The sequence below is a fragment of the Trachurus japonicus genome, chromosome 16 (assembly GCF_045865225.1).
Source record: "Trachurus japonicus isolate A0001 chromosome 16, Traja_1.0".
In the NCBI taxonomy this organism is placed as follows: domain Eukaryota; kingdom Metazoa; phylum Chordata; class Actinopteri; order Carangiformes; family Carangidae; genus Trachurus; species Trachurus japonicus.
The window spans coordinates 34,519,634-34,535,678 of record NC_140922.1 but is presented as its reverse complement, the minus strand read 5'-3'; the positions used below and the strand labels follow the sequence as shown (position 1 = coordinate 34,535,678).

Here is a 16,045-nt window from a genome sequence, read left to right as displayed (position 1 = left end):
TTCCTGAAGGAAATGCGTGTGAATGCTGAAATCAGCTGAACGCTATTGCAGAATCAGCAAATAGTGCAAGCAGTGATCACCATACAAAGACTGTTGATGAGCTGCACTCTGTCTCACTCTGAAGTTAACGAGCCCAAAGCTGCACCTGTTGGAAACACACTGTGTCAACACCAAGAAAGCTTGAGAGTCAAGCTTGAATGACTTACAATGAAAATTTCTGTGAATTTCAGGCTGAGAGCAGCAGTTTCAACATGAAGCAAGTTATCAGAAGTCAACAGAGGACGACTGGGAAAATAATTCACTATAATTGTTATTGAGGCAAGATTTGAACCAGCAACCTTCAGGTTTAAAACAAATTAAAAAGCACTTAACAGCAAGTTACAAAAGTAATCACCATATCACCAGACATGCAGCTGTAGGAAACTTTACATTACCTAAAGCCAGATCTAACGCCATCAAGCGTACGGTGTTGTATAGAGGTATGAAAGAATGGAATTCACTGCCGAAAAATATCAAACTAACCACTAACACAAAGAAATTCAAAATATTAATAAAACAGCATTTATCAAAGACAACATGGTATATTTATATATGGAGTATATTTTGATGGATATGTGTTATTATAATGTATATTCTGTAGAATGAATGTATATACAAGTATGATGTACAGTATACATATATGATATGTAGAAATGTGGGTAATATGATTAGTATGTGAACAATTAATATAACGAAGAATGAATGAAGCACAGTTAAGAAATGTAAACACTCACTCTGTTTTTGTTTTGTTAGGTGAAGCATATCGCTCACTTGTTTTTTTGTTTTTCATTTTTATAATGTTTATGTTTTGTGTTTTCAACTGTATATTTGATAATGTTGGACCCCAAGAAGAAGAAGAGCTGTGGCTTTGCTGCACCCTCCTCGTTGTGACTCATGACGAGATTGATTAGCCCCCCTATGAAAATTTCACTTTTTTGTAAATATTTCCCAAGTGCTGTTAAACAGAGCAAAGACAGTGTTTTCAAACATCATAGTTCTAATTTGGATACTTGCATTGATTTACTTTGCAGACAGAAACAAAATTATTTCAGAAAAAACAAAAACTATCAGGATCAAAATTATTAACCCCCTCTGATGCAAATAGTTGTGTATCCTTTTTGCTGGATAACAGTGTCAGTAATGATTATCTATAGGTAATATCACTCAACTAGGCTTGTAAGTCACTCTATATAGGTGTGGGAGCCCATTTAATTTTTTTTTTTTTAATCTCAATTAATATCAGTTATGTAATTTTGTTACAGTTAGGCTATGACTTTTTATTATATCAACTTGACTATTTATCTCATGGCAATTTTTTCCACACAAATTTTTATATTTGATGATTTTCTACTTAACAGTGACAAATTACTTTATTTTGTCTTGTATGTTATGTGTGTACGAGAGTGGACCATTTTTTCGAGTCCATAATAAAGATTATTATTATTATTATTACTTGTGACTTTGTCTCTTAGTTATATGTTTGAATCTCCTACTTTTGATTTTTGTCACATATGGTGACTTTTTGGATTGTTTGTGAATTGCCAATGAATGATAATTGTGACTTGTCATCTGTCCTCATGATTGTGAGATTTTATTACAGTTGCTGTTATTTCTTGTTTCTTTTTCTGTTACATTAACACAAAGGTGCTTCCATACAAACCACAGTGGAGCTCACTGCCCTGGGCCAGGACACCGCTATAATCAGAGGGAAGCCGTCCCTGTTCTGCAGAAACGCTCTGTGATGAGTGCATTTCGACGGAGGCGAGTTCAGAGGATCCTAGCGACAGACCACAACAATTACAATGCTTTAATTTATTAAAACATCGTCACAGAGTGTGAGTAAACAGCCTGAATGAAGCAGACGGAGCTGCCGAGCGAGTCTCAAACTGACTGAACCGAAACTAAGTCAACTTCCTGCATCATCCTCCTGGGAGTGGCACCTGAGCGTCTGACTTATTCGGGCTTCATCGGGTCTGTTCGGATTTATGTCTCAACAACGAAACTTTCTCTTAAACTGCGTCACACGACTTTGTCTTTGGAGCCTCTGTTGTTTCTTTGATATCAGATGGTGAAATGCAGCGGAGGGATGCTGGCAACGTGTCCACCTGTTAAACGGTGAGTAAGGTGTTGTGTAATGTAATGAGTAATGTTACTGTAAATGTTCCGGTAGCAATTCTGAGATGAAAGGCAAGAAACAAACACTGTTCCGCAAACAAACCTGTTGTTTCATCACCGCCATTTTAAACTGATTGTTTTGAAACGTGTAGCCTGTTTAGAAGTTAGTTCAATAACCAGATATCTGTTAGTTTATCAATAGCAATCGCCTACAGATTTTAATAGGCTATTGCCTATGGGGGAAAAAATTTGGTCTACTTTTTTCTTCGCCACATTTCTGCTGTAGCCTACTTTAATGACGGCCTCCTGTTTTGAATACCTAGGTGACAAGTTGTTTCCTCATGTCTGTATTTTAATGTTTAGGCTAGATATGAGATGATAATCTTTTAGGCTCTGTTAACCACTTCTTTACTTCTCTTCCTCTGTCTCCTTCAGCACTTCCTATCCAGTCTTCTTCCCGCAAAAATTAAATAAATGAAAATAAAAGTGAGAAAATCTGAATTTCTCCCCATCTATATAAAGTTACCTCCTCTGTAATTTATTTACATTTTTCATGCCTGAGAAAGTAATTTATTATAGCAGCATGGTAGCTTACATGTATGGAGGCCTAAACTGGCCATACTCTTCATTATTGTTTACATTTTTATAGTGGAATAACAGCTTCTTTTCCAGATAATGTGAAAAACTTGGTACCATGTCCATATTACAATGAGGTTATCCTGATTGAGTCTTGTAACATTTGCACAGAGACATTAACTAAATCTGTGTCCGGTTAATGTACAGGTGAAATGGAGAAATCACAGCGAAACCTTGAGGAGGGAGGAGACGGGAAACCAGACGGAGACGCTCAGAGAAAAAGGAAGACTGGAAGTGATGGAGACAAGAGATCAGGTACAGTAAAACATGTTCTGTGTTGTTTTACAGTAGATTAAATCTAACAGCACAAATGACTAAAATTAGCATAGTCACAACATGAAACTAGAAAAAGCATTTCCAAGAATGGAAATGGTGTGAATGCTGAAAGCAGCTGAACGCTGTTGCAGAATTAGCAAATAGTGCAAGCAGTGACTGATCACCACACAAATGTTTGACCGAGGTAGGAATCGAACCCACAACCTCATGGTCAGTAGACTTTCACTGTGCCTCTAGGCCACAGTGCACACACAGTTGCAGAGACTGTTGTCTGTTGATGAGCTGCACTCTGTCTCACTCTGAAGTTAACGAGCCCAAAGCTGCACCTGTTGGAAACACACTGTGTCAACACCAAGAAAGCTTGAGAGTCAAGCTTGAATGACTTACAATGAAAAGTTCTGTGAATTTCAGGCTGAGAGCAGCAGTTTCAACATGAAGCAAGTTATCAGAAGTCAACAGAGGACGACTGGGAAAATAATTCACTATAATTGTTGTTGAGGCAAGATTTGAACCAGCAACCTTCAGGTTTAAAACGAATTAAAAAGCACTTAACAGCAAGTTACAAAGTTGAGCTCCTTCTACTGCTGTTGTGAAAAAAATGCATTGGGCTGAATGAGAGCAGAGAGCTCCCTGGCTGCATTTAAAACACATTAAAAATTATTATCTAAGTCTCTTTGCATTTTTGACCAGAATTTTAGCCAGAAGACAAGTGTGGCTTGCAAAATGGAGAAAATCATGTGTCTAGAGTTTAATTTGTGGCCGTGCTGAAAAATTTGAGAATGTTTTTTTGGCTCTCCAAGACAAAAGTTCCAGTTGCTTTTTTTGGCTCTAATTTTGTTACACCATTATGACTTGATAATTATGATTTGATCATTGTGACTTTTAGGTTAATTGTAATTTATTTTTCTTAATATGAATTTTTATCACAGTTATTACTTTTTATCAATTGACTTTTCAATCTCAACTATAAGGCTTTTGTTGTCACACAAGTATGACTTTAATCTCATGATTGACTTAACATTATTTTTCTTTCACTGCCCAGGACAACGCTGTAATCAGAGGGAAACATCTCATGTTTATATACACTGTGTGAGCTGTGAACACCTGACTGTGCACCTGGCAGAGGGCGGGGTCATAGAGCATCCAGGTGGGGGGGGGGTTTCTTTAATGCAAGGTGGCAGTCACATGACAGAAAAACACAACAACTGGTTAAAGCAGTACTAACGAACTTTCAGTTTTGGTTGAGTTTGGCGGCGCCAGTGGTCCAAAGCGGTAGTGTTTTGCCTGAAGGAAGACTCCATTTCCCATGAGCACTAGCGCGTATAGCGCCGTAAACATCCTGATCTCCCGGTGCATGGAAATTAACAGAAGACGTCCAAACTAAGTTTCTGTTACCAGTGGATCATTTCAAATAGCCGTCCTATAAGTTTATTACCAGTATTAGGAAAAATAATGGAAACGATTGTATTTGAACAAATTAATAATTATTTATCTGCTAATAACATTATCTGTAACTCTCAACATGCTTAAGGAAGGGATCACTCCACAGCAACGGCGCTGACTAGCATGTCTGATGATTGGCTTAGAGCAATTGATAACAAAAATATGGTTGGTGTTGTATTTCTGGATTCTCAGCTGCTTTTGATGTAATTGATCATCACTTACTACTAACAAAACTGTCCTGCTATGGCTTTGAGCAATCTGCACTTAATTGGTTTTATAGCTATCTATCAAACAGGACACAAACAGTATTTTTTAACGGCAGCTACTCAGAAACCAAAACCACGACATGTGGTGTACCTCAAGGGAGCTGCCTTGGTCCTTTATTATTCAGTATTTTCACAAATGATTTACTGTATGTATTAGAGAAAGCTAACACAGTTATGTATGCGGATGATGCAACCATAAATACATCAGCATCTACTAATAATGTATTAGAAATTATTATGAATAAGGAACTAGAAAGTGTGGCTGAATGGGTTAAAGAAAACAAGCTGGTCCTGAACATATCTAAAACCAAGTGCATGATTGTAGGCTCAAATCATAATATTGATAGAAATCCTGTATTAAATATTAAAATCAAAGATATCACTATAGACCAGGTACATGAGACCAAATTGCTGGGAGTGACAGTTGACAACAAATTATCATGGAAAAAACACATTAATAATATGATTGCAAAGATGGGTAGAGGTATATCAATTCTAAGAAGACATGCAACTTCTATAAATATAAACATCTTGAAAACAGCAATCCAATCGATAATATTATCACATCTCGACTATTGCCCAGCAGTTTGGTCAAATGCCACTGGAGACATGTTAAATAAACTACAATGTATACAGAATAGAGCTGCCCGCACAATACTGAAGTGTGATTACAGGACAAGTATAATATCTATGCACAAGAAACTTAACTGGTTATTGGTCAAAGACAGACTATTGTACTCACTGTTTATTGTTATTAGAAATATATCTGTCCTAAAAACACCTGTTATCTTGTTTAAAAACCTCACTTTTAGTGCAGAGAGTCATAAATATATCACCAGACATGCAGCTGTAGGAAACTTTACATCACCTAAAGCAAGATCTAACGCCATCAAGCGTACGGTGTTGTATAGAGGTATGAAAGAATGGAATTCACTGCCGAAAAATATCAAACTAACCACTAACACAAAGAAATTCAAAATATTAATAAAACAGCATTTATCAAAGACAACATGGTATATTTATATATGGAGTATATTTTGATGGATATGTGTTATTATAATGTATATTCTGTAGAATGAATGTATATACAAGTATGATGTACAGTATACATATATGATATGTAGAAATGTGGGTAATATGATTAGTATGTGAACAATTAATATAACGAAGAATGACTGAAGCACAGTTAAGAAATGTAAACACTCACTCTGTTTTTGTTTTGTTAGGTGAAGCATATCGCTCACTTGTTTTTTTGTTTTTAATTTTTATAATGTTTATGTTTTGTGTTTTCAACTGTATATTTGATAATGTTGGACCCCAGGAAGAAGAAGAGCTGTGGCTTTGCTGCACCCTCCTCGTTGTGACTCATGAAAGTGAAGCTTAAGTGAGATTGATTAGCCCCCCTATGAAAATTTCACTTTTTTGTAAATATTTCCCAAGTGCTGTTAAACAGAGCAAAGACAGTGTTTTCAAACATCATAGTTCTAATTTGGATACTTGCATTGATTTACTTTGCACACAGAAACAAAATTATTTCAGAAAAAACAAAAACTATCAGGATCAAAATTATTAACCTCCTCTGATGCAAATAGTTGTGTATCCTTTTTGCTGGATAACAGTGTCAGTAATGATTATCTATAGGTAATATCACTCAACTATATTAGCCTACTGTCAGGCTTGTTTTATAAAAGGCTTGTAAGTCACTCTATATAGGTGTGGGAGCCCATTTAATTTTTTTTTTTTTATCTCAATTAATATCAGTTATGTAATTTTGTTACAGTTAGGCTATGACTTTTTATTATATCAACTTGACTATTTATCTCATGGCAATTTTTTCCACACAAATTTTTATATTTGATGATTTTCTACTTAACAGTGACAAATTACTTTATTTTGTCTTGTATGTTATGTGTGTATGAGAGTGGACCATTTTTTCGAGTCCATAATAAAGATTTTTATTATTATTATTACTTGTGACTTTGTCTCTTAGTTATATGTTTGAATCTCCTACTTTTGATTTTTGTCACATATGGTGACTTTTTGGATTGTTTGTGAATTGCCAATGAATGATAATTGTGACTTGTCATCTGTCCTCATGATTGTGAGATTTTATTACAGTTGCTGTTATTTCTTGTTTCTTTTTCTGTTACATTAACACAAAGGTGCTTCCATACAAACCACAGTGGAGCTCACTGCCCTGGGCCAGGACACCGCTATAATCAGAGGGAAGCCGTCCCTGTTCTGCAGAAACGCTCTGTGATGGGTGCATTTCGACGGAGGCGAGTTCAGAGGATCCTAGCGACAGACCATAACGATTACAATGCTTTAACTAATTAAAACATCGTTACAGAGTGTGAGTAAACAGCCTGAATGAAGCAGACGGAGCTGCCGAGCGAGCCTCAAACTGACTGAACCGAAACTAAGTCAACTTCCTGCATCATCCTCCTGGGAGTGGCACCTGAGCGTCGGACTTATTCGGGCTTCATCGGGTCTGTTCGGATTTATGTCTCAACAACGAAACTTTCTCTTAAACTGCGTCACACGACTTTGTCTTTGGAGCCTCTGTTGTTTCTTTGATATCAGATGGTGAAATGCAGCGGAGGGATGCTGGCAACGTGTCCACCTGTTAAACGGTGAGTAAGGTGTTGTGTAATGTAATGAGTAATGTTACTGTAAATGTTCCGGTAGCAATTCTGAGATGAAAGGCAAGAAACAAACACTGTTCCGCAAACAAACCTGTTGTTTCATCACCGCCATTTTAAACTGATTGTTTTGAAACGTGTAGCCTGTTTAGAAGTTAGTTCAATAACCAGATATCTGTTAGTTTATCAATAGCAATCGCCTACAGATTTTAATAGGCTATTGCCTATGGGGGAAAAAATTTGGTCTACTTTTTTCTTCGCCACATTTCTGCTGTAGCCTACTTTAATGACGGCCTCCTGTTTTGAATACCTAGGTGACAAGTTGTTTCATGTCTGTATTTTAATGTTTAGGCTAGATATGAGATGATAATCTTTTAGGCTCTGTTAACCACTTCTTTACTTCTCTTCCTCTGTCTCCTTCAGCACTTCCTATCCAGTCTTCTTCCCGCAAAAATTAAATAAATGAAAATAAAAGTGAGAAAATCTGAATTTCTCCCCATCTATATAAAGTTACCTCCTCTGTAATTTATTTACATTTTTCATGCCTGAGAAAGTAATTTATTATAGCAGCATGGTAGCTTACATGTATGGAGGCCTAAACTGGCCATACTCTTCATTATTGTTTACATTTTTATAGTGGAATAACAGCTTCTTTTCCAGATAATGTGAAAAACTTGGTACCATGTCCATATTACAATGAGGTTATCCTGATTGAGTCTTGTAACATTTGCACAGAGACATTAACTAAATCTGTGTCCGGTTAATGTACAGGTGAAATGGAGAAATCACAGCGAAACCTTGAGGAGGGAGGAGACGGGAAACCAGACGGAGACGCTCAGAGAAAAAGGAAGACTGGAAGTGATGGAGACAAGAGATCAGGTACAGTAAAACATGTTCTGTGTTGTTTTACAGTAGATTAAATCTAACAGCACAAATGACTAAAATTAGCATAGAGTCACAACATGAAACTAGAAAAAGCATTTCCAAGAATGGAAATGGTGTGAATGCTGAAAGCAGCTGAACGCTGTTGCAGAATTAGCAAATGGTGCAAGCAGTGACTGATCACCACACAAATGTTTGACCGAGGTAGGAATCGAACCCACAACCTCATGGTCAGTAGACTTTCACTGTGCCTCTAGGCCACAGTGCACACACAGTTGCAGAGACTGTTGTCTGTTGATGAGCTGCACTCTGTCTCACTCTGAAGTTAACGAGCCCAAAGCTGCACCTGTTGGAAACACACTGTGTCAACACCAAGAAAGCTTGAGAGTCAAGCTTGAATGACTTACAATGAAAAGTTCTGTGAATTTCAGGCTGAGAGCAGCAGTTTCAACATGAAGCAAGTTATCAGAAGTCAACAGAGGACAACTGGGAAAATAATTCACTATAATTGTTGTTGAGGCAAGATTTGAACCAGCAACCTTCAGGTCTCCAGCCCAGCAAGCTAACCACTAGGCTACAGACAGAGACAGTCAGTACGTTTACATGACACTTGAAAAAAACGAATTATTGCCTTAATCCGACTATAACTGGACAACTGAAGTGCATGTAAACACCTTAGTCCGACTGAAATCGGAGTTGAGAAGTCCGATTAAGACACCCAGATAATGCGATTGGAATTCGATTTTCTCCGTCATGTATACACCTTAGTCGGAGTATAACTGGACAATGCATGAGCGCATGCTCCACAACCGTAGAGACGGCACCAAGTGGAGCAGAGAAGCCGCCCGAACCCGGCAAAGTAAAGAAAAAAACCCAACATCAGCGCCGAGTCAATGCATTTCACACAGCGCGACCAGCAAGAGTGTTTGTTTTATTTTTAAAAAAGAGAGAGAGAGAGAGAGAAAGGAAGCCCGCCCCGTATCCTATTCTCAGCGCGCATCCAGCCCAGACTGGCGCGTCTGGTCGGGTAGCCTACTGCAGTTGAGAATTTATTATTAAGCTTATAAGTTGTTTATATTCAGTTTTTTACAAGGTGACAGAAAAGTCAACAGGACAGGCCGGGCGTATTAACCCGCTGAAACAACGGGTGACGCCGCATGCGGGGGCGGACCCCGTCAGTTATTCGGTTTTCTCAGTTGCATGTATATTGAGACAAGGACAGGTCCGACTTGACGCCAAAATCGAATTTTGAGCCTAGCTCGATTAAGCTCTGCATGTAAACGTACTGACTATGTGAGGGGCAAAGAAAACCTTTAATAAGAGAATCACTGGTTTCTGCTTTTTAAAAAAAGTAAGGAAAGTGCAGAAATTAGCCACACCAAGTAAGAAGAGGACTTTTTTGTGACCTGTGACTATTTTTTGGTGAATTAAAATGAATTAAAAAGCACTTAACAGCAAGTTACAAAGTTGAGCTCCTTCTCCTGCTGCGGTGAAAAAAATGCATTGGGCTGAATGAGAGCAGAGAGCTCCCTGGCTGCATTTAAAACATATTTTAAATTATTATCTAAGTCTCTTTGCATTTTTGACCAGAATTTTAGCCAGAAGACAAGTGTGGCTACAAAACTGGAGAAAATAATTTGTCTAGAGTTTAATTTGTGGCTGTGCTGACAGTTTAGCCAGAAAAACTCTAGAATGTTTTTTTGCCTCTCTCCACTCTGGCACCACTCTAGCTCTGCTCGTTAGACGCAACACACACACATTATAAAGCTGAAAAAAATCAGAAAAAGTATAAAATGTATGAAAAATTTGAATACATCCGATAAAGTCCAGAAAAAGCTGAACGTTTTGATATATGAATTGTTGAAATAGCACAAAGTATGAAGGACTAGAAGAAGACCGTAAAAAGGCGGAAGAAAATGGCCGAACAGAAGAACAATAGTGTGAATGCTGAATTTTTTTATATTTTTTAATTAGTGTGAATGCTGGAAGCATTCACACTATTGTTATTCGGTTCGGCCATTTTCTTCCGCCTTTTTACGGTCTTCTTCTAGTCCTTCATACTTTGTGCTATTTCAACAATTCATATATCAAAACGTGCAGCTTTTTTTGAACTTTATCGGCATTACTTTTCTCTTTTTAACTATTTATACTTTTTCAAATATTTAACTTTTTCTGATTTTTTTTCAGCTTTATAATGGGTGTGTGTTGCGTCTGGAGACCTGAAGGTTGCTGGTTCAAATCTTGCCTCAACAACAATTATAGTGAATTATTATTAGTGTGACTGCTGAAGCAGTCACACTATTGTTCTTCTGTTTGGCCATTTTCTTCCGCCTTTTTACGGTCTTCTTCTAGTCCTTCATACTTTGTGCTATTTCAACAATTCATATATCAAAACGTGCAGCTTTTTTTGAACTTTATCGGCATTACTTTTCTCTTTTTAACTATTTATACTTTTTCAAATATTTAACTTTTTCACAAAAAATCTCACATTCATCAAAGTCTCAACCTCTCTTCTTCACAACTCCACTGTAGTGTAGGGGTTAGGGTGGATGCTTGCCAACCCTAAGGTCACTGGTTCGAATCCAAGGGAAGAACTCTTGTTATGTTATGTTGAATTCTGCTCTCCTCCCCCGCCTTCAATTGGTTACAGGTGTTTGTTATCTCCTTGATTACTCATACCAGTTTGCAGCACATCATCACATTACAATGAATGACAACAGTTTTGAAAGCAGTGTGCTCTCTGTAGCTGAGTGGCAGAGTAAAGGTTTAGTGATCATATGGTCATGGGTTCGATTCCTGCCTCAGTCTTTTCACTTCATTGCTTGACTTTTGATTCCAATTATTCAGCTGTCATTGGACAGTCTTTGATTCCTCATAGTATAAAGCTCATTGTAACTCAGGTTCTCTGTGGCCATATGGTTAGTGCTCAGCCTGAAATTCACAGACATTTTCATTCTAAGTCATTCAAGCTTGACTCTCAAGCTTTCTTGATGTTGACAGTGTGCAGATCATTAACAGACAACAGTCTCTGCAACTGTGTGTGCACTGTGGCCTAGAGGCAGAGTGGAAGTCTAATGACCATGAGGATGTGGGTTCGATTCCGACCTTGGTCAAACATTTGTATGGTGATCACTGCTTGCACTATTTGCTAATTCTGCAACAGCGTTCAGTTGCTGTCAGCAGTCACACCATTTCCATTCTTGGAAATGCTTTTTCTAGTTGTTCTTCTGTTTGTCCATTTTCTTCCGCCTTTTTACGGTCTTCTTCTAGTCCTTCATACTTTGTGCTATTTCAACAATTCATATATCAAAACGTGCAGCTTTTTTTGAACTTTATCGGCATTACTTTTCTCTTTTTAACTATTTATACTTTTTCAAATATTTAACTTTTTCTGATTTTTTTCAGCTTTATAATGTGTGTGTGTTGCGTCTAACGAGCAGAGCCAGAGTGGTGTCAGAGTGGATAGAGGAAAAAAAACATTCTAGAGTTTTTCTGGCTAAACTGTCAGCACGGCCACAAATTAAACTCTAGACAAATTATTTTCTCCAGTTTTGTAGCCACACTTGTCTTCTGGCTAAAATTCTGGTCAAAAATGCAAAGAGACTTAGATAATAATTTTAAATATTTTTTAAATGCAGCCAGGGAGCTCTCTGCTCCCATTCAGCTCAATGCATTTTTTTTCACATCAGCAGGAGAAGGAGCTCAACTTTGTAACTTGCTGTTAAGTGCTTTTTAATTCATTTTAATTCACCAAAAAATAGTCACAGGTCACAAAAAAGTCCTCTCCTTACTTGGTGTGGCTAATGTATACTCATTTACTTTTATTTTAAGCATCATTGAAAAATCTCACATTCATCAAAGTCTCAACCTCTCTCCTTGACAACTCCACTGTAGTGTAGGGGTTAGGGTTGATGCTTGCCAACCCTAAGGTCACTGGTTTGAATCCAAGGGAAGAACTCTTGTTATGTTATGTTGAATTCTGCTCTCCTCCCCCGCCTTCAATTGGTTACAGGTGTTTGTTATCTCCTTGATTACTCGTACCAGTTTGCAGCACATCATCACATTACAATGAATGACAACAGTCTTGAAAGCAGTGTGCTCTCTGTAGCCGAGTGGCAGAGTAAAGGTTTAGTGATCATATGGTCATGGGTTTGATTCCTGCCTCAGTCTTTTCACTTCATTGCTTGACTTTTGATTCCAATTATTCAGCTGTCATTGGACAGTCTTTGATTCCTCATAGTATAAAGCTCATTGTAACTCAGGTTCTCTGTGGCCATATGGTTAGTGTGTTAGGTGTTGTGCTATTTCAACAATTCATATATCAAAACGTGCAGCTTTTTTTGAACTTTATCGGCATTACTTTTCTCTTTTTAACTATTTATACTTTTTCAAATATTTAACTTTTTCTGCAAATTAAACTCTAGACAAATTATTTTCTCCAGTTTTGTAGCCACACTTGTCTTCTGGCTAAAATTCTGGTCAAAAATGCAAAGAGACTTAGATAATAATTTTAAATATTTTTTAAATGCAGCCAGGGAGCTCTCTGCTCTCATTCAGCCCAATGCTGAGAATTCTCCACAACTCTGTCTGAAACATGCTTATGTCTGTGCTCTCTGTGGCGAAGTGGCAGAGTAAAGGTTTATTGATCATGAGGTCATGGGTTCGATTACTGGTTCAAATCTTGCCTCATCAACAATTATAGTGAATTATTTTCCCAGTCGTCCTCTGTTGACTTCTGATAACTTGCTTCATGTTGAAACTGCTGCTCTCAGCCTGAAATTCACAGAAATTTTCATTCTAAGTCTTACTTGGTGTGGCTAATTTCTGCACTTTCCTTACCTTCTTTTTTTAAGCAGGAGCCAGTGATCCTCTTATTAAAGGTTTTATTTGCCCCTCACATACTGTCTCTGCCTGTAGCCTAGTGGTTAGCTTGCTGAGCTGGAGACCTGAAGGTTACTGGTTCAAATCTTGCCTCAATAACAATTATTCACAGAAATTTTCATTCTAAGTCATTCAAGCTTGACTCTCAAGCTTTCTTGATGTCAGAGTGAGACAGAGTGCAGCTCATCAACAGACAACAGTCTCTGCAACTGTGTGTGCACTGTGGCCTAGAGGCAGAGTGGAAGTCTATTGACCATGAGGTTGTGGGTTCGAGTCCGACCTTGGTCAAACATTTGTATGGTGATCACTGCTTGCACTATTTGCTAATTCTGCAACAGCGTTCAGCTGCTGTCAGCAGTCACACCATTTCCATTCTTGGAAATGCCTTTTCTAGTTTTCCCAGTCGTCCTCTGTTGACTTCTGATAACTTGCTTCATGTTGAAACTGCTGCTCTCAGCCTGAAATTCACAGAAATTTTAATTGTAAGTCATTCAAGCTTGACTCTCAAGCTTTCTTGGTGTTGACATAGTGTGTATCCAACAGGTGCAGCTGTGGGCTCGTTAACTTCAGAGTGAGACAGAGTGCAGCTCATCAACAGACAACAGTCTTTGCAACTGTGTGTACACTGTGGCCTAGAGGCAAAGTCAAAGTCTAGTGACCATGAGATTGTGGGTTCGATTCCTACCTTGGTCAAACATTTGTATGGTGATCACTGCTTGCGCTATTTTCACAAAAAAGTCCTCTACTTACTTGTTGTGGCTCATTTCTCTTTTTTTAAAGCATCATTGAAAAATCTCACATTCATCAAAGTCTCAACCTCTACTTCACCGTGAGTATTGGAATAGCCCAGTGGATAAGGTTCCTGACATCCAACCACAAGGTCACTGGTTCAAATCCCACCTGAGCAGTCTTGTTAGTGTGTCAGCCACTTTGAACTTTAAAGACCCGCTCCCATGAAAATCATGTTTTTCGTGCTTTTCACATGTTCCTGTGGCATTTTTCTTGTGTTAGAGCACATATCAGCAGTTTCAGGGAGACTGGAGCTGACGTGTCACAGCTCCAGGGGAGGGCACTAGTGCTACAAGCTCCCACCCCGCTCTGCATCTGGCTCAGAGGTGAAAGGCTTGGCAGCTCGGTGTAGCTGTCAAGGTATAACAGGTATAGCTCACCTGGTAGAGCAGCTCACACTGTAACCAAGGCCTATGTTCCGGTCTGGGATTGAATCCCAGTGTGGAGTTTTATGCTAAACGCGCTGAATCTGTAATTGTACAATGTCCAGCTGTCAGCAACCGGGGTGTGAGGTGTTCGTTAAGAGACTCAATCATTCCTAGTGTTTGCAGCACATCATCACATTACGATCAATGACAACATGCTTATGTGTGTGCTCTCTGTGGCGAAGTGGCAGAGTAAAGGTTTATTGATCATGAGGTCATGGGTTCGATTCCTGCCTCCAGTCCAGCTCCAGTCTCCCTGAAACTGCCAGTTTGCGTCTGCCATTGGTTCACAGCAATTTGAAGGCAGAAAAACTCAGCGTGTCATACTTCCTGCTAGAGACTTCATTCAAATTCTGATCTGTAGACAAACTTCTAATGGCTCATTTATAGTCTTTTCTTTCTTTTTTTTAAGCATCATTGAAAAATCTCACATTCATCAAAGTCTCAACCTCTCTTCAGAAGTCAGTGAGCCTCTTATACAGGGATTTCTTTTACTCTTCTCTCATTGAATGTAACTATGGTGAAGTGGTTAGATCAGTGGGCTGATGTACTGAAGGTTGTGGGTTCATTTCCTTCCTTGGACATGTTTCTTGTATGCCATTCCGCATGTCTTTGTCAATTTATTCAGCTAATTCAGCATGGTTCAGCAATGGCTTTCAGCATTCACACCATTTCCATTTTTGGAAATGCTTTTTCTAGTTTATTTTATAAATAAGTTGTCATATAAAACTACCTTGCTTGTGCATGTGCAAGAATTTGTTAAAATTGTACGTATTTCAAAAATGTTCACTGTTTGTTAAACTAGTTTCAGAGCTGTGATCATTTGACCTTTCACAGATAAAAGCCCAGAATAAAAGATAAGTTGTTTTCTGTTTCCATTAAAGGTAAAAGACACAAGAGAGCAGATGGAGGAAGAACGTCTGATCGGGTCAGCAGTGACCTTCAAGATGTGTAAGTAGACTTATTAGAAATAATAATAATGGTGGGGCGGTGTTTAAGCTCAGTTGGTAGAGCACCTTGAAAAATAATAACAATAATGGTAATAATAATAATATGATGTAATTTATTTATACTTTTCATTTAAGAGACACAGCTCAAAGTGGTTTACAATTACAAATCAAATTGCGAGAGACAGTCTTTACTGAATGTCATTCCCCCCGTCTCTCTGCCTGCTTTCCCATCTTTCTTAAATGTTCTCTATCAAGATAAAGGCATAAAATACCAAAACTGTACTTTAACAAACAAAAGCCTTCTAAAGTTCAGAAGAGACATGTTTGGTCTTGTCCTTGGTTACAGAGTCCAACTAGCAGCAGCAGCGTCTCCATGTCCCAGTGGAGTCTCCCTGAAGAGCGACCGCTCCATTGGTCTTCCTCCAGTCTTCAGTGGAGCAGAGGATCCTGGTGAATGGTGAGATGGACAACGTGTCCTCCAGAGCTGGAGGACAGAGAAGAAAATCTTTACATTACATTTCTATTGCACGTCTGCCAATCCTGGGTGAGGAATCCCTGAGGTTTCTCCAATTTTTCCCTGTTAAAAGGGTTTTACCGAGGGGTGGTGTTTAGCTCAGATGGTAGAGCAGTAGTCCTCACTGCAGGCGACCCCGGTTCGAATCCTGTGCCGAGTGGCCCTATCCCGCGTGTCATCCCCCCCT

At 38.5% G+C, this 16,045-nt stretch overlaps 1 long non-coding RNA gene across 1 annotated transcript; it reads left to right on the top strand.

The window, feature by feature from the left end:
• Positions 1-8,100: 8,100 nt before the first annotated feature.
• On the top strand, positions 8,101-15,798 carry LOC146972749 (uncharacterized). The gene is made up of 3 exons (XR_015037906.1): positions 8,101-8,296; positions 15,279-15,345; positions 15,691-15,798. It is a non-coding gene; the product is annotated as an uncharacterized LOC146972749 (long non-coding RNA).
• Positions 15,799-16,045: the final 247 nt, after the last annotated feature.